Source organism: Canis aureus, chromosome 28 (genome assembly GCF_053574225.1).
Source record: "Canis aureus isolate CA01 chromosome 28, VMU_Caureus_v.1.0, whole genome shotgun sequence".
NCBI classification, from domain to species: domain Eukaryota; kingdom Metazoa; phylum Chordata; class Mammalia; order Carnivora; family Canidae; genus Canis; species Canis aureus.
Genome location: NC_135638.1, coordinates 15380266 through 15405873, shown reverse-complemented (window position 1 = coordinate 15405873; position 25608 = coordinate 15380266). Strand labels below are relative to the sequence as shown.

At 36.9% G+C, this 25608-nt stretch overlaps 1 protein-coding gene across 5 annotated transcripts in view; it reads left to right on the top strand.

Annotated features, from left to right (window-relative positions):
* The window catches only part of ZC2HC1A (zinc finger C2HC-type containing 1A), a 190034-nt gene that overhangs the window by 149500 nt on the left and 14926 nt on the right, over nt 1-25608 (top strand). For 2 of the 5 annotated variants that reach the window (XR_013367105.1, XR_013367104.1), the window contains exon 18: nt 17184-17283. The exons of the other annotated variants lie outside the window; for them this stretch is intronic. The gene's annotated coding sequence lies outside the window, so the exon portion shown is untranslated. The remainder of the gene's footprint in view (nt 1-17183; nt 17284-25608) is intronic. 5 annotated transcript variants of the gene reach the window in all.

Genomic DNA, 25608 nt, shown 5'->3' with positions numbered 1-25608 from the left:
GAGCTAATCAATCTCATATGCAGCTTTGCAAAGCATTACTTGATCTAGAACAAAACAAATTCCAGTTAGTGGACCAAATTCATGATCTGAGTCAACATAACAGAGAATCGCGTCCTCTCCCCTAATTCCAGACCTAAGTCAGTTCACAGACCAAAAGCCTCTTTACTGAAGGAGAGTTTGGGCTCCCATTTAACACTGCCACAGGCATCTGCCCTTTTCTTCCTCCAAGCTTGTCAAAAGAGATCTGAGGCCGATTACCACAATGAATGTACTTTGGAGAAAATGAGGGATCTAAACTCTTGGGAACTGACACCAGTGTTTAGGGGCTCAAAATACCAATGTGAGGTTTATAATAGTCAAGTAATTAATGGAGTAATGTACCAAACTTGAGTCACCAAGTGCCCAATAGATCCACAGACTCATCCTGTGAATATTTCTCTACTTCCTGAATGTGTACTTAGAATGGGCACATTTGGCATCCAGCAGAACCCCTGCAATGGCCTTCTGATCCAGGAAGTGATGGTTATAATGGTAGGAAGGGTACATGGAAGCCTCTGAACTTGTCCTCTCTGTCGGGATATTGAACTGAAAATCCACTGTGTTTATGCTGGGAATTGCTGAAGTGAGTGCCACTATGAAAGGCTCAAAAGATATAGAGTGATGATGCTGTTCACATTCCCATTTATCTTCTCCTATTGGCCTGTGCAGAATGTGGTGGGTCTTTGAAAATAATTGCATTATTTGAAACTTTATCAGATGGTAACTCCAATTCCAGCTACTGTTCGAGGTACGGAACATTTTTCCTAAGAAATTGTGACCAACCATTATTTTGAAGAATCTGTTACAGGATGGAGTGGAATCAACATGAGATAGGAGTGAGTCTGAGACATGCAAAGCTGGGACTAAAGTGGACAATTTAGGTACTCTGTCAAGATCACAATAACATCTATTTTATTAAGTGAATAGCACCCCTATGGAAAATTGTATTTTCTATGATTTTTACAAGTGAAGCTGAGGGATTCTGTGCAGAAATCCTATGCAAAAGTCTCCTGTCCCCTTTCCTCCTTTCTCTCTCTCTTTTTAACTTTTTAAAATTTGAATGTAGTTGACACACAATATTGCATTAGTTTCAGCTGTACAGGTAGTGATTGGACAAGTTTATATGTTTACAAGTTTATATGCTTACCCCAAGTGTAATTACCACTTATCACTATACAATGCTATTGACTGTATTCCTGACAACCCCTTCATGCATTTTGCCATCCCCCACCTTCTCCCCTCTGATAACCATCAGTTTGTTCTCTGTATTTATAGGTCTGATTCTGATTTTTTGTTTGCTTGTTTTATTTGCTTTTTTAGATTGTATGGTATTTGTCTTTCTCAGTCTGACTTATTTCACTTAGCATAATACTTTCTAGATCCACCCATGTTGTTGCAAATGGCATGACCTCATCCTTTTTATGGCTATGTAATATTCCTTTGTAGATAAATACCACATCTTTATCCTTTCATCTATCAAAGACTCTTAGGTTGCTTCTATATCGTGTCTACCGTAAATAATGCTGCAATAAACAGTGGTGCATGTATCTGTTCAAATCAGTAGGGGTTTTGGGGGGAAGTAAATACCCAGTGGTGGAATTACTGGGTCACATGGTATTTCTAATTTTTTTAAAAGGTTTTATTTATTTATTCACAAGGATACAGAGGGAGGCGGGGACATAGGCAGAGGGAGAAGGAGGCTCCCTGAGGGGAACCTGATGCAGGACTCAATCTCAGGCCCCCGAGATCATGCCCTGAGCCAAAGGCAGATGCTTAACCACTGAGGCACCCAGGTGCCCCTATTTTTTAATTTTTAAAGTAACTTCCATACTGTTTTCCATAGTAGCTATACCAATTTACATTCCCATCAACAATGTATGAGGGTTCCTTTTTCTAACACACGTTATTTCTTGTCTTTTTGATTCTAGCCTTTATGGCAGGTATAATGTGATATGTCATTGTGGTTTTTGTTTGCATTGCTTACATTTTGTTGAGGATTAGTGATATTAAGCATCAGCTCTTTTTAGTGCTTTTATGTGCCATGACTTTAGTGTTCTTTGGTTTCCAGGAGTTGGATTTGTGGCGGGTTTTTTGTGTCACTGCCTTAAGATTACTGAGGCTTACATTGTCTGAATGAATATCCAGAAGTTTCTGGGAATTTATATTTCCTGGGTATGTCCATTTACCATTGACTGACATGTTATAGGCATATGAATGCCCTAGTTTCTTGACATAAGTCTTAGCTTACATGTCATTGTTCCCCATGGCTTCAAGTTGAAGGTACTTTAGGCAGGAGTTGGTCTGAGGCTAAATCCTTGCTGGGATGTTACACTTTTACTCTGCCCTCCATATTCCTACTCCCTTGGGAATACTTTTCCCTGGGTATACTTTCTTAATAAGTTTCTTGTGTATGAATCCTTATCTCACCATCTGCTTTTGGGGGAAAAACCTAAGATATTGTCAATGACCTGTTAGAAAATATAATGGAAAAAATAATTCCATTCATAATAAACCACGGAGAAAATGTAAAATACTTATAAATAACAATATGAATTAAATTATAAAATGTTGGTGAGCAATATGAAAAGGGAGAGACAGGCTGTGTAGTTTTGGGGGAAGATTAAATATATATATTATTTTTCTAAATTTATATAAAAAATTAAAGTCATCCTAAAGTTATTCTAAAACCATAAGTAAGAATTAACATGTAATGATTTCTATTCACCATATTGAGATTATCATGTCAAATTTTTATTAAAATTATTATATCAATTTTACTTCTGGTAAATATTGCAATATTTTGAAAACATACTTAGCATGGTTAAAGGTATTATTTATATTTTCTTTTCTTTTTTCTTTTTTTTTTTTTTAATTCATGAGAGACACACAGAGAGAGAGGCAGAGACACAGGCAGAAGGAGAAGTAGGCTCCATACAGGGAGCCCAATGTGGGACTTGATCCCAGGTCTCCAGAATCATACCCTGGGCTGAAGGCAGCACTAAACTGCTGAGCCACCCAGGCTGCCCTAAAGGTATTATTTATAAAAGGAAAAATAAGATAACTTTAGAGAAAATGCCTCACCAAGAAAAATATCAAGAGAAGGATGAGCTCTAATTATTTAATAATAGCAATGAGCTCTAATTATTTAATAATAACAATAACAGCAAATTCTCATTTAGTATTTTATACATGTATGTTTGTAGTGTACACATATATCTGTACATATATGTATAATCATTTAATCCTCACAACCTCTCTGTGAATTAAGTACAGAAATAGAAAGAAATCTGTGCAGAGATGGGTTAAGTAACTTGTTCAAATTCTTATAGGTAGGAATTGGTAGAGCTGGAATTTAAACCTAGTTATTTTTGATCCAGATTCCATGTTCTTAACCATTCTCCTTTTTAAAAAAGATTTATGTATTTATTTTGAGATGAAGAGAGAGAGCAAGCAGGGAAGGGGAAGGGCAGAGAAAAAGAACCTTTTAAGCAGACTCTGCACTGAGTCAGGAGCCTGAAGTGGAAAGTGGGGCTCAGTCCCACAATCCATGAGGTTGTGACCTAAGGGGAAACCAAGAGTTAGATGCTTAACTGACTGAGCCAGTCAGGCACCCCTTAACTACTTTTCTTTGCATGCATATAAGTAACAATATATTGCCAAAGAGAACAAAAAAATTAAGACCAATTACAAACAGGCCATCTTGTCACTTGGAAAATGCATATCTACCAAAAGAGGTGATTCAAAATTGTTTTGAGCAATGACAATTATGGAAAATATTGTGTATCTGCTCAAAGTGGTTATCTCGAGTAATAGCACTCAATGGATGTAGGAATGAAGCTCAATCAGATTATAGTTCCTGTGTTTATTAAAACCATCTGTCTCAGGATCATGCGCCAGTTATCTCCATGTCTTCAACAGCCATCCCTGTGTGATTGGTCCTCAATCTGCATCTTAAAAACTGAAATGACAGTTTTTCTTTCCCTTCTTCATCTTCTACAGTGTTTACTGGCACTGAATAAAGATTTATGGATTTATTCAGATTTGTTCAAGACATTATAGATATCTCGCTGAAAAATTCTCTGCTAGTTTCATCTATAAAGAAACAAAATTACCATAAGATTTTTTATATGACTCATTGTGACTGCAGGTAGTTGAATGACCTACAAATTGATCATGGACATTTGACCTTTAGCTAACATTTAGACCATCAATTGAAGAAATGAAACAGGTGTTGGTCCCAAGGCCAGGTCAGATTTAGTTATAAAAGTTTACCTCCTTTTTTGGATAACCTTTTCAATCACAGTTCCCAAAGGCAACACTGAAAAAAAAAAAAAAAAAAAAAAAAAACAAGAGATATGTACCATGATTCTAATCCAATGACATTTTTCTTTTAAAAGTACTTTGATATCAGGAGTTACTTATGTTTTGGTCTTTATTACTTCCTTTAATATTACATTTTGTCCTAAATGTTAAAAAGTTAAATCATCCTTAAATGTATGAATTCATTTGGAAAATAATGGGAACAATAATAATTTCAATTTTATCAATTGACTATAAAAATTGTACCTATTAGCACATATTTCATTCCTTGTGTGTGTGTGTATTGCAGTCATTCAAGTCTGCTGAGATTGAGTTTTTAAATATCAATACATTTTTTTCTTCCAGCTAATTAATAAAAAGTAACTTGGCAGTTAATTGCTGATTTTTCTATCCTTTCTGTTATAATTTTTGAGTAGGAAGACCAGAGACCATCCTATATCTGCTCTTGTATTTTGGTCATCTTAATTTTAAAACCAAATTCACTGTAAAGTGAGAAGAGATGGGGTTAAAATACAGCAACAAAAATAAATATGTTTTTCATTTGGTACAGTGAGAGGATTACCAATGAGGGTGATGATTGTGTATCTCTACTGATGAGAAATGACCGACTGCTGAAGAGGGAACATTCTGGCAGGAAACAGAAAGCAGACACATAATTCACAAACCAGACAGTGAGAGAGAAGTCTCAGAATAAAAATAAGCACAAACATATGTACCGATGGCAGAGTGCAGCCCTGGAGGCTGTCGCCCCTGTGGGAAGGGCAGTGGCATTGAGGCTCTGAGCACATTTCATCTGCAGATAGTAAAGAGCAGCATTAAAAGGGGAAGAATGTTTGGCTGTAGAAAAGTAATGGAATTGTTTTCAGGGAGAAAAATTAAGGGAGGCAATTTAAAAGAGAGAAATATAGCTTCTGTTTCTCCTCATGCATACTTTATAAAATTTGGAGTTAGTTTGGCATTTGCAGTGAATAAACTATAGAGAGGTTACCTAACTCTGTGCTTATGTACAGCATTAGACCACTAAGGAAACTGAGGCCCTAAGAAGCTGAATGACTTTCCAAGATCCTGAAACTTGATGGTGGCAAAGCTGAGGCTAATGCTAGCACTTTTCAGATATAAGATTGTGTACAAGGGTTTGCACTTTGGATACTAATGTTTCACCTTCACTTTTTGATACAAATTGGAAATGTTTTAATTACAGAATGGGTTTATCATAATTACTTTGATTTTTCTTAATTCAGTTCAGCTAGGAATATTTATTGCATACCTAATATATGTAAGCACTACATTAGAAAACACAAAGTTGAAAGAGACACTCTCCCAAATTGAAAAAGAGCTTATAAATTATTAAGAGAATCTGAATTGAAGTACATCCAAAATGCCAATACCTCATTTCTGTATGTGCCTACTAGTGAGATTTACCTAGGACACTTATTAACAATACAGATTACTGTGTCTCTGCTTTGAAGATTCAGATTCTTAGGTCTGGGATGGAGGCTCTTTTAATAATTTAGTGAATATTTCAGATGATTCTTCTGTGAACAGAAAAATTGGGGAATCCATAGTTCCCAAGCTTGTTTGCCCATTGGAATCATGTAGAAAACTTCAAAAATTAAAAATTCCTCTGATTCTCCCTCAGAGGAATTGTTATTTGGCTAATTGTTCTGAGATGTAACCTGGGACTTGGATTTTTTTAAAAGATCCTCCAATAAACAAAAAAATTGGGGGAACTACTTCTCTATGCTATTGGGATGTGGTATTCAAGGAAGATGTCATGAAGGAAATGCCATTCAACTAATATCTATTGAAAACCTACCATTAATAAGCATTTTTATGTATTATATCTTTTAATTTTTAAAACAAGTCTACGAAGTTAATAAGATTATTATCTGTATTTTATGGGCAAAAAACCCTGAAGTCTAGAAAACATTTTTAAATTTATAAAGTTTGTAAGTGGCTGAACAGGTTATTTAAGTCTAGATTTGTCTAAATCGGGAGCCTGAGCCTTTGTCACTTTGCCAGACTGACTTTCAGATGCAGCTTGAAGGATGGAAAGGTTTGTAACTGACAGAAATTGGAATGGATTGGAATAGAAGGCATTCCAAGGGGAGGCACTAATATTAGCAGAGGAAGAAGTGTGATAAGTCAAGTTGGAAAGTTTGTCTCCAGATAATGAAGAACCTTGAATTCACTGACTGCCTGGCTGATCATCAGGAGACTGGTTGATTGATTCATTCATTTAACATATTGTTATTTTATAATGACATTACAAGTGTTACATATTAAAATTTTAGAAAACAGTTTTGGATTTATAAGTTCAACATTCACCTGAACTTATTTTTTTTAAAGATTTTTATTTATTTGTTCATGAGAGACACAGAGAAAGAGACAGAGACATAGGTAGAGGGACAAGCAGGCTCACTATGGGGAGCCTGACGTGGGACTCAATCCTAGGATCCCAGGATCATGCCCTGAGCTGAAGGCAGACACTCAACCACTAAGCCACCTAAGTGCCCCTCACCTGGACTTTTGAGGTTGAAATTGTTTCAATTTTTTTCTGTTATCATATTACGGCAACTTACAATTAACGCTTTGAGGACCATGCCATCATTGCAGGCAGTGTTGAAGAGTGCTGAAAATTCTCTTTTGCTGGGACTTTAAGATAGAGAAGCAGGAGTAGGAATAAATAAATTCTGGCATTCTTATACAAAACGATGTCATATCAAAGTTAAAATGAAAGAGCTAGAGCCATAATATCAATCTGCATCAATCTTAAAAATAACATTGAGGGGGAAAACACGGCTTGTGAAATAAAAATTTTTAAGACACAAAAAGTATTATATTTTCATTTCTCTATGCATATATACTAAATTTTGAGAAAATACATGGAAATGTTAAATACCAAATTCAGAGTAGTAATACCATGGGAGATTGTATATTCCAGGAATGGCCACGATCATGTCTTTCATCCCACATGTTTTTGTAATGTATCCTTGTCATTTCTTTCATTTAGTGTTAGATCTATGCCCCTTCAACATGAACCTGGGTGGAACTTTGTGACTATACTAGCCAAGAGAGTACAGAAATGACTTTATATGTCTTGTGAAGGTAGATGCATAAGTGCAATGCATTTTTGCCCTGTAGACTGGGGATACTTGCTCTTTCTACCCATGCTCTCATGCTGCTGTAGAGAGAAGCCCAACAGTTACTTGGAGAGATTTCATGTATCATAGAGTCCCAGCTAAGATCTCAGCTGAAAGAAAGCCAGCATCAACCACCAGACATGAGTGAATAGGCTTCAAATGATTCCAGCCTCCAGTCATCAACTTACTTCCAGGCTTCAAGTCTTCCCAGCTGAGGCTCCTGATACTGTGGAACAAAGACAGGCATTCCCACGGAAAAATCCCAATTTTTGACACACAGAATCCATTAATATAATAAAATGGTTATTGTTTTGTTTCAAGACCAAAGATGTATGACTAAAAAAAATACATGTATAATGTTTGTCCTTTCTGGAAAGTGGGACCCCAGAGGTTTTTAGACTAGACAAATGGTGTTAGCATCTATCCCCATGGAAAATGCTTCCTATGTGTAATTATTTTGGGACCAGAATCCTCCTTTTTCAATACAATTAGAGTTCTCCTGATGCTCGAAGAGAAAATGTAGTTGGGTGTTGATGGTCTAAAAACATGTAATCTCTCTGTTCACAAGAAGGGTTGTGTCATAGAATCTGTAGACAATGGAGAATGTTTGGGAACTAAAAGAAGGGGATTTTAGAAGCTCTGAATCTTGAATCTTTGGAGGAGAAGAATTTTCTGGACACAGAATTATAGTGTCTCTGTTTATTATGGATTTGCTGTCCTTTTCATCAGTCATATTCACATGCACAGTCATGGCACATATTGTATCAATGTCAGTAAACATACACTAAACTATATAATAAACAGTCACATAACCCCATAAAATTGTTTTGCCAGTTACCTCTTCCATCTAAAGGAATGAAATGTCAGTGGTATGATGACTTTAATGTCCGGTATCACATTTAGAACTTAGGAATTTGCATGTGCATTCAATTATTATTTATTCATAAAACATTTTTAAGTATAACGTAACATGCAGTGCACTACACAGTGAAGATACAGAATGAACATCCTGTTTCTAGTTCTCAATGATCTTACAATCTAGTGGGAAAGATAACCAAATACAGTGGTCATATAGATATACAACTGATATATGTTAAAATCATGTATTACATTAAATAGTAAACATAATTGTGCACACATTAAGGAACTCCTGATTCAGCAAGAATAATATATTTGAATTCAACAGTTTTTTTTTGAAACAAGAATATGCTAAATAGATGAATGGTTTAGATTAAACACTCCAAATTTAAATTCAAATCTATGTGGGAAACTCCATTTATGATAAAAGTAGAATTACAGTCTAGTAAAGAAATACTGGCTTATTTACCACATGTTCTTGACATACTTGTCTATTAAATTTTGTTATTTAAAAATTTTTTTTTGTCACCACTACACCCAATGTGGGGCTTGAACTCATGACCCTGAGATCAAGAATCGCGTGCTCTTCTGACTGAGGCAGACAGAAAATTTTATAAAAAATGTTAAAATTTTATAAAAAATTAAAATTTTATAAAAAATGTTAGAAAACTATTTTGGATAACATTTTAAAAACCCTATAGGAGAAGAGAACAAGATAAATGCAGAAATGATAATGGAAAGACTGTTGAATATTTGATTCAATAAAGCGTCTTTAAGACAAAGATAACATAGGAAAATATTTGTAACTTGAACAAAAAAAGAAAGGTTTAATATCAGTGATACACAGAAAGTTCCTACTATTGAAAATAACACATCACATTTGGACATTATGTTCAAGACATAGTTTCTGGGCACAGAGAATACAATGAAGAGAAAAATAGATACGATTCTACCTCTTAGGGAGTGTGTATCTAGTTTATAAATTTAACACTGATCAAAAAATATATAAATATGTAGTAAATAGTGGAAATGAGCTTTGCTCCAAGGCATTCTGACTCCAGGGCATGCATGCCTAGTCCAAAGCTGATAACAGCAAGGCTGGCAAGAATGTGAGTCTGGCATGTTCTCATACTGATGGTGTATGTGAGTTTGAATATTTTTTAAAGAAAAGTTAGCCGTCAGTACTTATTAAAATCAAAAGTACGCAGAGATGTCAGTATTTTGGCTCAGCAATACATTTAGAAATTTCTACTAATGTACTATAAACATCTCTTGGTAGGGATCTATTTTTAAGGACACTTAATGTAGCATTAGTAGTTAGAGCAAAAGACTAGAACCATTCTGAATATCTGGTAACATGGCAACCACTGAATAAATTATGAAATATATTTATTTTGAAATATTATGTGGTTATTAAAAATGGATAATTACATCTAGCCATTTTGTTTGACTAAGCCAAGCTGGGGCAGCAAAACATATAAATAGGCAAACTACAGAAAAAAGAAACACAATAGGGTAATAAAGACATGTGAAAAGATGCTCAAACTCATTAATGAGTAGGGGGAAAAAGAAGTTAGACTTTTCCCTCTAAAATTGGAAAAATTATAAAGTTTGATAATATCTTCCAAAGGTAAGTATGAAGAGATATAGATATTACTGGTTGGGACATAAATGATTTTTTTTTGCAGTATGTATCAACATTAACATCTTCATATATGTATCAATATATGTATCTCCATATCCACCAATTTCACTTTTAGGTTGTTAACCTTCAAAATTACACATACATATATAGGCATGTATGCTACTGTTATTTGCAGCATAGTTTATAATATTTAAAATTTAGAATACCTTAAACGTTCCCCAGCAGGAGAATGGGATAATATATTATATTTTCATTTCAGGAAAACAACTCTGGAAGAGTTATATAGAGATAAAATTGAAATTGGAGAAATGGATGACAGGACAAGACTAATGGATAAATGTATCTATTAGGCATTATTGTGTTAACCCTAGTGACCTCATTATGAAAGACATTGAGAACAGAAAGAACCAATAATTTTCTAAAGTAAAGCAAAGAGGAATTAAACATTGATTTGAATAGAAAGGTGGTGAAAAAAGAGGAAAGAAAATAATATACCTGAGCTTCCTAATATATGGAATGAAGGGTAAAACTTTTCATAATTTCAGAAATAGTTGAATTTGAGTATGAAACTCTCACATACAAAGATTGGTGAAATACCTACTAGAAATGATATATAATGAATGTGTGAATTATGCAGTCTACGTAATGGATAAGCTACAAATTAATCTACGCTTTACCATCTTATATAAAATATTGGGTAAGTTAAGAATATGCATGAAGGAAGTCAAATTACCTGTCAATGTAAGCAAACTTGAAAGGTTGACTTTTTAGAACTTTGTCCAGCATCCAGCAGCTATGTTGAGGACCTACAAAGATGAGGAAAGCTATAACAAAACAACTGTTTTGTCAAGTCCATCAGTATCACTCTTAGAGTTTGATTCAATGTTCTAAAGGGAAGAAGAAGAGCAAACACAAAAGAGGCTATTTTTATAATGCTGGAGAGATTTTAAATATAGTGAACTTGGCCTACATTAAATGGATTTATTATTTACAAAGAACTGGACATAGTTTGGTCATTCTAAGGATAAGTGTTAGATTTGTAGTTTGTTTTGAAATTAAGCAAAAATAATTAAATTTAAATGTTCTCTTAATAAAGCACAGTGAGCATAGTTATAATAAAACTTCTTCAGAAAAGACAATATTTGTGCATTACTTGGAACCTAGTTGAGTTCAATTTTTTGAATAGCTTAATCTATGTTCAACTTAACTTCCTGCATTTTATTTATCTGAGGCTTTGCAAAGATATAGTAGGTATCTTTCACACAGTAAATTTCGCTGTGGATTTCAAGAGGGTTGCCACAAATCAATCGCCCACAAAAATCTCTCAGGCTGGTCCATAATGTCAAATGTAACAAACTCTGTAATTGAGTCTTTATCCAGCACAAAAATGAGATGGCTTCTGATCTAGTATTACACCAATAAAAAGCATGTCACTGGTTAGTAAGAACAGTTAAATCAGATCAAGTACATGACCCACAAGAGTGAGAGCGTGCATTCACATACCAGCTTTATGAAGCCAAAGTCCAGGCAACATGTTCACCATGTTGTCATAAATACCTCCAAGCTGGAGTTGATGTGGAGTGATATTTCCGTCTTGAAAGTGTTGTAATATACTTTGATACAAGGTAATGTATCAGGATACATGCAAATTTTTTAAATGTTAAAAAGATTCTGATAAATTACTGGGATATTCAAATCTCACCAGGTAAAACAGAAAGGCTGTGAGAAATAAGAAGGAAAGAAACCATAACAGAGCTGAAGAAAATGACAAAACTCTAAGACAAGTGGTACTATTACTTTAGGATGTCTTGCCACTTTGAGTCGAAAATATCCTATTTCCTCCCACCTTTTAAATGTATAACTGCGAAAGCCATAATGCTTAAAATGGCTTTATTATAAATTTTCCCATTACCTGATGACTATAGTCATATTAGATTGCTAGAAGTAGATGCAACGTTGTATACTTTTTTCACAGATGAAAAAAGAATTCTAGTCAGATTGCTTCACCTTCCATAGAGAACTCTCTAAAACAATGTCTTAATTCATTCTCAAAACTTCACAACCAAATTGTATGTAGTTGAGGCATCGTGGCTCCTCTAAAGATGAAGAAACTGGCATCCAGAAAAAGTAAGTGCCTTTCTGAAATCACACAGGAATTTAGCTCTTCAAATTGTTTCTTCCAGGAGATGCATTTATATAACCTGAAGAAAGAAAATCTGTCTCTTAAAATGATTGTATTAGTTTTCTAGGGCTGCCATAAAAAAGTACAACAACCTGGGTGGCTTAAACAACAGATATTAATTGTCTCACTGTTCAGTAGGCCAAAAGTCCAAAAATGAGAGGTTTGGGGGATTAGTTCCTTCTGAGGGCTGCGAAGGAAGGATCTGTTCTAGGCCCCTATCCTTGGCTTGTCAATGGCTACCTTCATATTCACATGGTGTTCATCCTATATCTTCTCATTTTCTTCTCTCTATGCATATCTATGTCCAACTCTCCTTTAATGAAAATACTAATATGAAAGTCATATTGGATTGGAACCCACACTAATGATCTCATTTTAACTTGATTACGTTTGTAAAGAGTCTGTTTCCAAATAAGATTACATTCTAAGGGGCTGAGGACCTCAGTTGAAATTAGGATTTCAATATACAAATTTTGGCAAGATGCAATTCAACCCTTGAAATGACCTTTGGCCTCATAATCCAAGGATGTAATATTATTGGTCTCCTCATTGCTAGCAAGTCAGTGCTGAGATTGAAGGTGGAGTGTCTGCCTTGCTCACCTTCCTTTTAGGATCCATGCTTACCTAAAGAAGTCAAACCTCAGCAATTATTTGGTACCACATGAACCTGCTCCTCTTGACCATGGTTAATTGTTCCACTGTGGGGAGATAATTGAGCTGAGATAATCAGATTCTCTTGGGAATTCTGAATTGGTGGCCCAAGAGCTGCTGGCCCATCTGCATTAGATTATTGAATTGGAGATACATATTTTTAGGATCTTTTTACTTTCTGGGCTTTCTGGACAACCAACCCTCTCCTTGGCTGTTGGTATTCTCCTTAGGATTGTATGGAACTCTATTATACTTCCAATAAACTCTTCTCTTTTCCTTTCCTCTCTCCTCCCCTCTTTTCCCTGCTCTCTTTCTTTCTCTCTTCTTTCCTTCTTTCCTTCCATCCCTCCCTCTCTCCCTCTTTCTTGCTTGCTTCTTTCTTCTTTCTTCTTTCCTTCTTTTGTTGTTTTTGTGTGTATGTGTCTTTTGAACAAATTTAGAGTAATTTCTCTCTCTCTCAACCACAAATTTGTTTAGAAAGGGCTAAATTTGTGGTTATCAAATTTGTTCTTAATGAACATTTCTTTTTGAATCCTAATAGACAGTACAAATAAACGGAGTCCACTCTGATAGGAAGAAAGTGGTGTCCTGACAAGTACCCACCCTCCAATTTTTGCCTTACTCCTTACCACCACTTCCACTGCAATCATCCTGCCATTGAAGGTCTCTCTGAAACCCTGGTTTTTTTTAAAAACTATGATTTAAAAATCCATGGCAGTAACTCCCCTCCTACCTCATTTTTAATGTCTTTCTCTATAATCAAAAATTCACTGTTTTTTTATTAGAAAGCAATTGAATTTGAGACAGTGATTTTCTTTTCTTTTTTAAAATTTATTTATTCACAAAAGACACAGAGAAAGAGAGGTAGACGTAGGCAGAAGGAAAAGCAGACTCCCCATAGGGAGCCTGATGTAGGACTCGATACCAGGACCCCAGGATCACGCCCTGAGTCAAAGGCAGACGCTTAACCACTGAGCCCCCCAGGTGTCCTGAGAATATGATTTTCTATCTATGAATAGCCATTATAAAAAATATACCTAAAAAGAAATCAGGGAAAGCCAACAAGTTTCAGATAGATGAGAACATACCTTGAGGTGAATTGTACTTAGAAATCCAAAAGCATAGTTTCTTTCACACGCCTTTTATTTTTTAAATGTTATGTATTTATTTATTTGAGAGAGAGTAAGAGGAAGGAGCAGAGGGAGAGAGAGAAGCAGACTCCTCATTGAGTAGAGGGCCAACTTGGCTGGATTCCAGGACCCTGGGATCATAACCTAAGCCAAAAGCAGATGCTTAACCAACTAAATCACCCAGGTGCCCCTCCTCCACACCCCTTGAGGGACAAAAACTTTCATATTTCTGACTGTACTCCTTGTTTTCTCAAATGTCCAGAAGCTATTTATCATTTTCAGCAATGTAGAGTTTGATAAATGAAGGAAAGTAGATTCTAATTACAAATAATTGATCACTTGTATGAGAGGAACATTTTTTAATATGTGAAAGAAACTTATCAATTGAGCAAGATATGTGAATAATTTTAATATCTTTATCTTATTTTTGTGAAGAGCAATTTATTGTAGGCTATAAAGAAATACTTAGGACATGCAGGAGATATAAAGAAAAATAACATGATCTCATTAACAGGGTTTTAATTCTAAAATATCAAATATTTGTATTGAATAAGGATCCTTTTCTTCCTCAATTAAATGTGCATGTGAGGTTGTGTGTGGAAGTGAAATTGGTGTCTGAATGTGGTATGGAGAAAGTATATTAAATGAGACATAATTGGCATTTCAGAAGAGCTAATTATCTGCAGATGATCCTGACTTGCTCCAGGGCCCTTTTTTTTCAATATGAATGTGTCATATAGTGCCATCTTTAATAAAAGATAAATAAATAATAGGAATCAGAAGGGCAGGAATCCGGAGCCCTGAACTTTGGACCATCTAAATGAACTTACTGTGCCTTAGATTCCTTGTCTGTAAAATAAAGAATGTAAACTATAATGTATATTCTACTGATTTTAGAAAGTGCATGTTGCAAACCAAATTCTGATCAGTGATGTCACACTGCACAATTCCAGGTGGCACCCCTCACATAGAATACACAGGAGCCCAGATTTGATGAGTCAATATTTTAATTAATTCTATCTTGTTCTCATTGCAATTAATTAGTATCATGGCCAGATTTTACTAAGCATACCGAGTTTAATTTATAGACACATAAATCACTGACAAAGTCCTTTGGCATTTCAATGTAAGAGATGGTAAGCTTTCTCAATAGATCTTTTGATAGCATTTCCATTTTGAAAAATGGATTAGCCAAGAATTATAACTAAAATAAAGAAGAGCCTGTGAAATGAGGAAAATCACATTAAAACTATAATCCATTTTCTAGACTAGGAAGTCTTTGTTTTTATTTTTGATCAAGTCTCTTTCTAAAGGTGAATAAATAAGGAGCAAATGTGAAACTAAGTGAAACATTCTTCAGACCTTCTCATAAATGGTGTCTTGCTTGCTAAATCTTGTTTTAAAAGTCATTCTTTCTTGATCAATGTGTGACAATCACCAGTTATGTCTAGTCATATAACTAGTTTAGTTTATCTCATAGAATTTATCTCAATCCTATGTTTTTTGGCTATGCATTTACTTATCTGTATCTCCACTAAAATAAGCTTCATGATTATGAAGACATTGCCCATCTTGCTCATCATTGTATCCCCAATGTTTAAAATAGGTTCTGGAACACAGATGGTGTGCAATTGAGATTTTTTGAATAAGTAAGTGAGAATAATTCTCTGTCTGAAGAAACAAGTAGTAGGGGTCCCCAAGTGGCTCAGTTGGTTAAGGGTCTGCATTCAGCTCAGGTCATGATCCTGGGGTCTTGGGATCAAGCTCTATATCAGGCTTCCTGCTCAGCTGGGAGCCTGCTTCTCTCTCTCCCTCTGCCCCACCCCCCAGCTCATGTTCTCTTCCTCTCATGCTGTCTCTCTCTCTTTCATAAATAAATAAATAAATAAATAAATAAATAAATAAACAAACCTTTAAAAGAGAAAGAAAGAAGTAGTAGAGCATAGTGATTAATGGCAAGTTTACCAGACATCAACAACCTGTTTTCAAATCCAAGCAGGATCAGCTACATAATTTGTGGAGCCCAATACAAAATTAAAATTAAGAGTACCTTCTTCAAGTTATATAAGGAATTTGACACAGCAACTGTAGAACATTAAATCAAACTTGGGCCCTTCTAAATATAGGATCCTTCAAAGCAACTACGCAGGTTGCATGGATGCCCATGAAGTTGATCCTGAGTAACCTTGGGCAAGATGCTTGAACTTCCAGTACCTTTTTACTTGTATCTATTATATTTCTTTTTAAGATTGTTGTGACAATTAAATGAATTAATATATCGAAAACTCCTAGAACTATGTGGTTCATAATAGATACTGTATGTGTTAATGTTTCTCATAATAAATATATATTGTTGATGTATAATGAAATAATGTTATTATTGTTATCATTCTTTTCTGCTGTATTCCTAGAGCAATGAATAAATAACAAGGAACTAATAAATTGTGTTGAATAAGAAAAAAGAAAGAAAGAAAATCCATGTTGTCAAATTGAACCATTTGCAAGTATAAGACGTGGCGTACAGAGAGGCATAAATGGAACTTGCAGAGTTTTTATAAATGTTATTTATTTATTTAATTTTTAAAATGTTATTTATTTTGATTAAATTGCCAGTAGATATCAATGCAAACTAAGTACTTTTTAAACTCAGAACATCGGCCACGGGACAGCCCCCAGGCACATAGACTGGCCACAGCCAGCCTGGCCCGCCTGGGCCAAATAAATAAATAAATAAATAAATAAAATAAAATAAACTCAGAACATCATAAAATAAAAAAGGAATTAATTGAGGATTAAATCTATAATTTTGGAATAAAACTTTATTCAGTTAATTTTAGTATACAAATACATACATGGGCACATAGTTTATAATGACATTAGGTAACATGTGATAAGGTTTTCTTATTAATTTCTACTAATTTCCTAGTAAAGAACGGGTGATCCATTCTGTCAGATGCAATTAAAAGAAATATCTGTTTTCATCTATTCTCCTCTTGGCATTTCTTTTATTATCTTGCCCTTTCCATGTCCTAAAGCCATTTTTTAAAGTCTTATCTTGAATAAAGGGCCTTCATTTTAAAAAATTATTACATATAGCAAAATTCCATGATGACAACATATAGACTTATCAAATATAACATTTTATCATATTTGCTTTAGATTAAGAAGTACAGATTCAATAAATCCAGCCATTCAATCATTTTAATTTTTTTTAGCTTCTACTATATGCCAAGTGCTGTTCTTGCCACAAGAGGTACAAGAGAACAATGAAGCAATGTCCCTACTCCTGGGAATTTACATTCTAATGAGCATGAGGTAAACCGAAACACCAATAGAAAATATACATATTATATACAAAGCACATGGTATGTCAGTAGTTGAGACATACTGTGGAGAAATTTATGCAGGGAAAGGAAAGAAGATAAGAGAAAAGGCAATTTTAGATAAAGGTGGTCAAGGAAAGCGACTCTGATCTGATGGCTTGAAACAGTTCTCCATGAGGCACGAGGACAACCCTTGTGGAAAGGTGTACCTAGAAGATTGAAGGAGAAGCCTCCAGGACTGCAGAAATGGAAATGCTGTTATTATTACTATGTGACTATACATAAAAAAAAATGTATATAGTATATTTTTAAACTCTATATCATGTATATCATACTAGATAGATTATGTTGCATTTTCTCAACATTACATTATACAAGATTTATCCAGGTTATATGCATTATTTCACTTATTTAAACTATGGTATATTATGCCATTGAACTAATAATACATTATATTAATAATATTAATAATAATATCAATACCTTATGGTAGATGCTTATGCAGCCCCCTTTATAATAAAATGCATTTGTTCTATTTTAATTTTTTAAAAAGATTTTATTTATTTATTCATGAGATATACACAGAGAGAGCCAGAGACATAGGCAGAGGGAGAAGCAGGCTCCCTGCAGGGGAGCCTGATGCGGGACTTGATTTCAGGATCCCGGGATCACAACTTGAACTAAAGGCAGATGCTCAACCCCTAAGCCACACAGGTGCCCAAAAATGCTTTTAGATATTAATGTATACATATTTCTGTGCACAGCTTCTGAAGTTTCCGTAGGCATTGTATCTGAAAAATAAACTATTGGTTTGAAGGATAGACATCTTTAGCCAGACATAATTGAATCGCTTTTGTATGTGTTCTATCAATTTACTTTTCCATTAGCCTCTATGAAAATTCATAACTATCCATATCACCATCAATGTGATTTTAATTTAGTCAGATATTTCTTTTGACGAATTGGAAATCATACTCATTGTGTTTTACTCTAAATTCTTCTGATTTCTATTGAGTTGGGCATTCTTGCATATGTTCATGAATATTCTATTGTCCTCTTGTGTAAATTCCCTGTTCATATCCTTCACTGTTTTTTTATTTGATTATTTATAGTTTTATTATTAATTTAGAAGAGCTTTTTCTCTTTCTTTCTCACTGGATGTTAATTCTTGATTGGTTAGGTGTATTAACAAATGAATCCCTGAGTCCGGTTTCTCTTGTTTGTTACGTGGCTTAAACAATAAGGAAAACTTATTTTTCTATGCAGCACAAATTACAGAGTAGGTGTCTTAAAGGTTGGTCAGTTCAATGGCTTCAGTAATCATCAAGAATACAGTTTCTTTCGATCTTCAGGTCAGCCATGCTTAACATTTCTCTTTCACCCTTTGGTTTTTTGTTCCTGTCCTTGTCACTGGGTGGCTGCCATATAGGCATCACATCAAGACATGGAAAAAGCTACTAGAAAAAGTGCCTGTGTGATCTTTTAAAAGTAAGCAAATCTTTCTGAGGAACACCCATCACATTCATGCAGCATTGGTTAAGGAGTTACTCCAAACCAATCATAAGCAAAGAGAATGCTAAAAATCAATAACTGACTAGCCCTTTCACACTCCTGAACTGGGAATGGTGTCCCCTTCTTTGAGAGATAAGCCTCTGAACCCCATCAGACTTCTTTTAGCAAGGAATATGAGAATAGATGTCTAGTTTGTCTACAATGCAAAGTGAATGCTATGGTTATGATAATAGTTTGTAGCTATTGTAAATGGAATCTCTGGCTACCTGCATTTTCTTTTTTTTTTTTTTTTTAAGATTTTATTTATGTATTTATTCATGAGAGACAGAAAGAGAGAGAGAGAGAGAGAGGCAGAGACACAGGCGTGAGGGAGGAGCAGGCCCCATGTGGGGATCCTGATGTGGGACTTGATCTTGGGTCCCCAGGATCACGCCCTGGGCTGAAGGCAGTGCTAAACTGCTGAGCCACCCAGGCCGCCCTGGCTACCTGCATTTTCTAAATGTTTATTACTGATTTACAGTGATGCCAATAATTATATGATTTTTTTTGTTAGCAACCTTGCTGAATTCCCTTAATAGCTCAAATAACATAACAGTAGGTTTGCTTGGAATTTTAATGAATATTGTCATATATTAAGGACAATTGTATTTTCTTTTTCATTGCTTATTCCTTCTTATTTCTTTTCCTTCTTGTATTGGCTAGGACTTCTGATATAATGGTAAATAATAGTAGAGATAGAATCTTTGTCTTGGGAGGAGGAGCAAGATGGCGGAAGAGCACGGTCTCCAAATCACCTGTCTCCACCAAACTACCTAGAAAACCTTCAAATTATCCTGAAAATCTATGAATTCGGCCTGAGATTTAAAGAGAGACCAGCTGGAATGCTACAGTGAGAAGAGTTCGCGCATCTATCAAGGTAGGAAGACGGGGAAAAAGAAGTAAAGGAACAAAGGCCTCCAAGGGGGAGGGGCCCGCGAGGAGCCGGGCTGAGGCCGGGGCGAGTGTCCCCAGGACAGGAGAGCCCCGTCCCGGAGACGCAGGAGCTGCACCGACCTTCCCGGGTGGAAAGGGGCTCGCGGGGAGGTGGAGCAGGACCCAGGAGGGCGGGGATGCCCTCGGGCTCCCCGGGACAGTAACAGAGCAACTGCGCGCCCAGGAGATGCGCCGAGCTCCCTAAGGGCTGCAGCGCGCACGGCGGGACCCGGAGCGGCTGAAGGGGCTCGGGGGCGGCTCCGCGGAGGGGGCTGCGGGGCCCCGGGAGCAGCTCGGAGGGGCTCGGGCAGAGGAAGAGGCTCCGTGGAGGGGGCTGCGCGGTTCCAGGAGCAGCTCGGAGGGGCTCGGGCGGCGGCTCCGTGGAGGGGGCTGCGCGGCCCGGGAGCGCGAATCCACCAGCGCAGGCTCCGGAGCACAGGGCGCCGGGACACAGCCCAGGATCCGGCCTCCCCCAGGACAGGCAGAGGCCGGGAGGGCCCAGGACAGCAAGGACGCTCCTGCCCCAGCTGAGCAGATCAGCGGCCCCGCCCCGGAGCCTCCAGGCCCTGCAGACGGAGTTCCTGCCGGAGCTGAATCCAGGTTTCCAGAGCTGCCCCGCCACTGGGGCTGTTCCTCCTGCGGCCTCACGGGGTAAACAACCCCCACCGAGCCCTGCACCAGGCAGGGGCACAGCAGCTCCCCCAACTGCTAACACCTGAAAATCAGCACAACAGGCCCCTCCCCCAGAACACCAGCTAGACTGACAACTTCCAGGAGAAGCCAAGGACTTAAAGAACACAGAATCAGAAGATACTCCCCGGTGGTTCTTTTTTTGTTTGTTTGTTTTTGTTTTTGTTTTTGTTTTTGTTTTGTTTTGCTTTTTGATTTGTTTCCTTCCCCCACCCCCTTTTTTTCTCCTTTCTTTTTCTTTCTCTTTTTCTTCTTTTTTTTTTTTTTTTTCGTTTTTTTTTCTTTTTCTTCCCTTTTTTTTTCTCTTTCTCTTTTCTTTCCTTCTTTCTCTCCTCTCTTTTTCTCTTTTTCCCAATACAACTTGCTTTTGGCCACTCTGCACTGAGCAAAATGACTAGAAGGAAAACCTCACCTCAAAAGAAAGAATCAGAAACAGTCCTCTCTCCCACAGAGTTACAAAATCTGGATTACAATTCAATGTCAGAAAGCCAATTCAGAAGCACTATTATACAGCTACTGGTGGCTCTAGAAAAAAGTATAAAGGACTCAAGAGACTTCATGACTGCAGAATTTAGAGCTAATCAGGCAGAAATTAAAAACCAATTGAATGAGATGCAATCCAAACTAGAAGTCCTAACGACGAGGGTTAACGAGGTGGAAGAACGAGTGAGTGACCTAGAAGACAAGTTGACAGCAAAGAGGGAAACTGAGGAAAAAAGAGACAAACAATTAAAAGACCATGAAGATAGATTAAGGGAAATAAACGACAGCCTGAGGAAGAAAAACCTACGTTTAATTGGGGTTCCCGAGGGCGCCGAAAGGGACAGAGGGCCAGAATATGTATTTGAACAAATTCTAGCTGAAAACTTTCCTAATCTGGGAAGGGAAACAAGCATTCAGATCCAGGAAATAGAGAGATCCCCCCCCTAAAATCAATAAAAACCGTTCAACACCTCGACATTTAATTGTGAAGCTTGCAAATTCCAAAGATAAGGAGAAGATCCTTAAAGCAGCAAGAGACAAGAAATCCCTGACTTTTATGGGGAGGAGTATTAGGGTAACAGCAGACCTCTCCACAGAGACCTGGCAGGCCAGAAAGGGCTGGCAGGATATATTCAGGGTCCTAAATGAAAAGAACATGCAACCAAGAATACTTTATCCAGCAAGGCTCTCATTCAAAATGGAAGGAGAGATAAAGAGCTTCCAAGACAGGCAGCAACTAAAAGAATATGTGACCTCCAAACCAGCTCTGCAAGAAATTTTAAGGGGGCCTCTTAAAATTCCCCTTTAAGAAGAAGTTCAGTGGAACAGTCCACAAAAACAAAGACTGAATAGATATCATGATGACACTAAACTCATATCTCTCAATAGTAACTCTGAATGTGAACGGGCTTAATGACCCCATCAAAAGGCGCAGGGTTTCAGACTGGATAAAAAAGCAGGACCCATCTATTTGCTGTCTACAAGAGACTCATTTTAGACAGAAGGACACCTACAGCCTGAAAATAAAAGGTTGGAGAACCATTTACCATTCGAATGGTCCTCAAAAGAAAGCAGGGGTAGCCATCCTTATATCAGATAAACTAAAATTTACCCCAAAGACTGTAGTGAGAGATGAAGAGGGACACTATATCATACTTAAAGGATCTATTCAACAAGAGGACTTAACAATCCTCAATATATATGCTCCGAATGTGGGAGCTGCCAAATATATAAATCAATTATTAACCAAAGTGAAGAAATACTTAGATAATAATACACTTATACTTGGTGACTTCAATCTAGCTCTTTCTATACTCGATAGGTCTTCTAAGCAAAACATCTCCAAAGAAACGAGAGCTTTAAATGATACACTGGACCAGATGGATTTCACAGATATCTACAGAACTTTACATCCAAACTCAACTGAATACACATTCTTCTCAAGCGCACATGGAACTTTCTCCAGAATAGACCACATATTGGGTCACAAATCGGGTCTGAACCGATACCAAAAGATTGGGATTGTCCCCTGCATATTCTCGGACCATAATGCCTTGAAATTAGAACTAAATCACAACAAGAAGTTTGGAAGGACCTCAAACACATGGAGGTTAAGGACCATCCTGCTAAAAGATAAAAGGGTCAACCAGGAAATTAAGGAAGAATTAAAAAGATTCATGGAAACTAATGAGAATGAAGATACAACCGTTCAAAATCTTTGGGATGCAGCAAAAGCAGTCCTAAGGGGGAAATACATCGCAATACAAGCATCCATTCAAAAACTGGAAAGAACTCAAATACAAAAGCTAACCTTACACATAAAGGAGCTAGAGAAAAAACAGCAAATAGATCCTACACCCAAGAGAAGAAGGGAGCTAATAAAGATTCGAGCAGAACTCAACGAAATCGAGACCAGAAGAACTGTGGAACAGATCAACAGAACCAGGAGTTGGTTCTTTGAAAGAATTAATAAGATAGATAAACCATTAGCCAGCCTTATTAAAAAGAAGAGAGAGAAGACTCAAATTAATAAAATCATGAATGAGAAAGGAGAGATCACTACCAACACCAATGAAATACAAACGATTTTAAAAACATATTATGAACAGCTATACGCCAATAAATTAGGCAATCTAGAAGAAATGGACGCATTCCTGGAAAGCCACAAACTACCAAAACTGGAACAGGAAGAAATAGAAAACCTGAACAGGCCAATAACCAGGGAGGAAATTGAAGCAGTCATCAAAAACCTCCCAAGACACAAGAGTCCAGGGCCAGATGGCTTCCCAGGAGATTTTATCAAACGTTTAAAGAAGAAATCATACCTATTCTCCTAAAGCTGTTTGGAAAGATAGAAAGAGATGGAGTACTTCCAAATTCGTTCTATGAAGCCAGCATCACCTTAATTCCAAAGCCAGACAAAGACCCCGCCAAAAAGGAGAATTACAGACCAATATCCCTGATGAACATGGATGCAAAAATTCTCAACAAGATACTGGCCAATAGGATCCAACAGTACATTAAGAAAATTATTCACCATGACCAAGTAGGATTTATCCCTGGGACACAAGGCTGGTTCAACACCCGTAAAACAATCAATGTGATTCATCATATCAGCAAGAGAAAAACCAAGAACCATATGATCCTCTCATTGGATGCAGAGAAAGCATTTGACAAAATACAGCATCCATTCCTGATCAAAACTCTTCAGAGTGTAGGGATAGAGGGAACATTCCTCGACATCTTAAAAGCCATCTATGAAAAGCCCACAGCAAATATCATTCTCAATGGGGAAGCACTGGGAGCCTTTCCCCTAAGATCAGGAACAAGACAGGGATGTCCACTCTCACCACTGCTATTCAACATAGTACTGGAAGTCCTAGCCTCAGCAATCAGACAACAAAAAGACATTAAAGGCATTCAGATTGGCAAAGAAGAAGTCAAACTCTCCCTCTTCGCCGATGACATGATACTCTACATAGAAAACCCAAAAGTCTCCACCCCAAGATTGCTAGAACTCATACAGCAATTCGGTAGCGTGGCAGGATACAAAATCAATGCCCAGAAGTCAGTGGCATTTCTATACACTAACAATGAGACTGAAGAAAGAGAAATTAAGGAGTCAATCCCATTTACAATTGCACCCAAAAGCATAAGATACCTAGGAATAAACCTCACCAAAGATGTAAAGGATCTATACCCTCAAAACTATAGAACACTTCTGAAAGAAATTGAGGAAGACACAAAGAGATGGAAAAATATTCCATGCTCATGGATTGGCAGAATTAATATTGTGAAAATGTCAATGTTACCCAGGGCAATATACACGTTTAATGCAATCCCTATCAAAATACCATGGACTTTCTTCAGAGAGTTAGAACAAATTATTTTAAGATTTGTGTGGAATCAGAAAAGACCCCGAATAGCCAGGGGAATTTTAAAAAAGAAAACCATATCTGGGGGCATCACAATGCCAGATTTCAGGTTGTACTACAAAGCTGTGGTCATCAAGACAGTGTGGTACTGGCACAAAAACAGACACATAGATCAGTGGAACAGAATAGAGAACCCAGAAGTGGACCCTGAACTTTATGGTCAACTAATATTCGATAAAGGAGGAAAGACTATCCATTGGAAGAAAGACAGTCTCTTCAATAAATGGTGCTGGGAAAATTGGACATCCACATGCAGAAGAATGAAACTAGACCACTCTCTTTCACCATACACAAAGATAAACTCAAAATGGATGAAAGATCTAAATGTGAGACAAGATTCCATCAAAATCCTAGAGAAGAACACAGGCAACACCCTTTTTGAACTCGGCCATAGTAACTTCTTGCAAGATACATCCACGAAGGCAAAAGAAACAAAAGCAAAAATGAACTATTGGGACTTCATCAAGATAAGAAGCTTTTTCACAGCAAAGGATACAGTCAACAAAACTAAAGACAACCTACAGAATGGGAGAAGATATTTGCAAATGACATATCAGATAAAGGGCTAGTTTCCAAGATCTATAAAGAACTTATTAAACTCAACACCAAAGAAACAAACAATCCAATCATGAAATGGGCAAAAGACATGAACAGAAATCTCACAGAAGAAGACATAGACATGGCCAACATGCACATGAGAAAATGCTCTGCATCACTTGCCATCAGGGAAATACAAATCAAAACTACAATGAGATACCACCTCACACCAGTGAGAATGGGGAAAATTAACAAGGCAGGAAACAACAAATGTTGGAGAGGATGCGGAGAAAAGGGAACCCTCTTACACTGTTGGTGGGAATGTGAACTGGTGCAGCCACTGTGGAAAACTGTGTGGAGGTTCCTCAAACAGTTAAAAATATACCTGCCCTACGACCCAGCAATTGCACTGTTGGGGATTTACCCCAAAGATACAAATGCAATGAAACGCTGGGACACCTGCACCCCGATGTTTCTAGCAGCAATGGCCACGATAGCCAAACTGTGGAAGGAGCCTCGGTGTCCAACGAAAGATAAATGGATAAAGAAGATGTGGTTTATGTATACAATGGAATATTACTCAGCTATTAGAAATGACAAATACCCACCATTTGCTTCAACGTGGATGGAACTGGAGGGTATTATGCTGAGTGAAGTAAGTCAGTCGGAGAAGGACAAACATTATATGT